Source organism: Gekko japonicus, unplaced genomic scaffold (assembly GCF_001447785.1).
Source record: "Gekko japonicus isolate JY-2015 unplaced genomic scaffold, Gekko_japonicus_V1.1 scaffold2312, whole genome shotgun sequence".
NCBI lineage: Eukaryota > Metazoa > Chordata > Lepidosauria > Squamata > Gekkonidae > Gekko > Gekko japonicus.
In genome coordinates, this window is record NW_015162019.1 from 239,092 (window position 1) to 239,762 (window position 671).

Genomic DNA, 671 nt, shown 5'->3' on the forward strand with positions numbered 1-671 from the left:
TATGCCCCAGGAAGGAGGAAGATCCTAGGAGTTGGGGGGAGACAAGGGTCCCCCAAAACCTAACAGAGATCTTCTTTGAGCCAATCCAGTGATCTTTGGGAACAGGAGCCCTCTCGATAAATAAAGGCAGGAAGCTCAGATCTGGTATTTGGGAAAAGATGGACGAAACGGGAGTGACAGAACCACAGGCTGGTGTTCATCTTATTCTCTGTGAAGCTGGAGAATGGGTTCATCAGTCCTCCAAGGGAGGGGAGTTGAAGGGGGAGGAGGCAGACTGTATGCTCTTCCCCAGGGCCAGCTCGCTCACTAGGCGTTTGCCTAGAGTGCACTGGCCCTTAGGGGCGCCAAACGGCACCCGCCCTCCCCCCACCAAACCCCCCCCAGACCGGGTGACCGCTGACCACTGGTGGAGGAAGCCGCCCCCCGAGATGGTGGTGCTGCCGCCCGCCCGCCTTGGGGGTTGGAGGTGGCGCTAGATGGACCCAGGTGGCAGTGGGGTTAGGTTTGCCCCATGGCCGGGGTCTGTGACAGGTCTGCGGGCAGGTGGCGATGGAGTTGTCGCCGGCGCTGAGTAGGCCAGTGTGGTCGGTGACCTTCTGGTGGCGAGGAAACAGGGGCAGCGTTCTCTCCCCGCCGGGGTTCTCCTTGGTGCCAGCACTCAGCCACGCAGC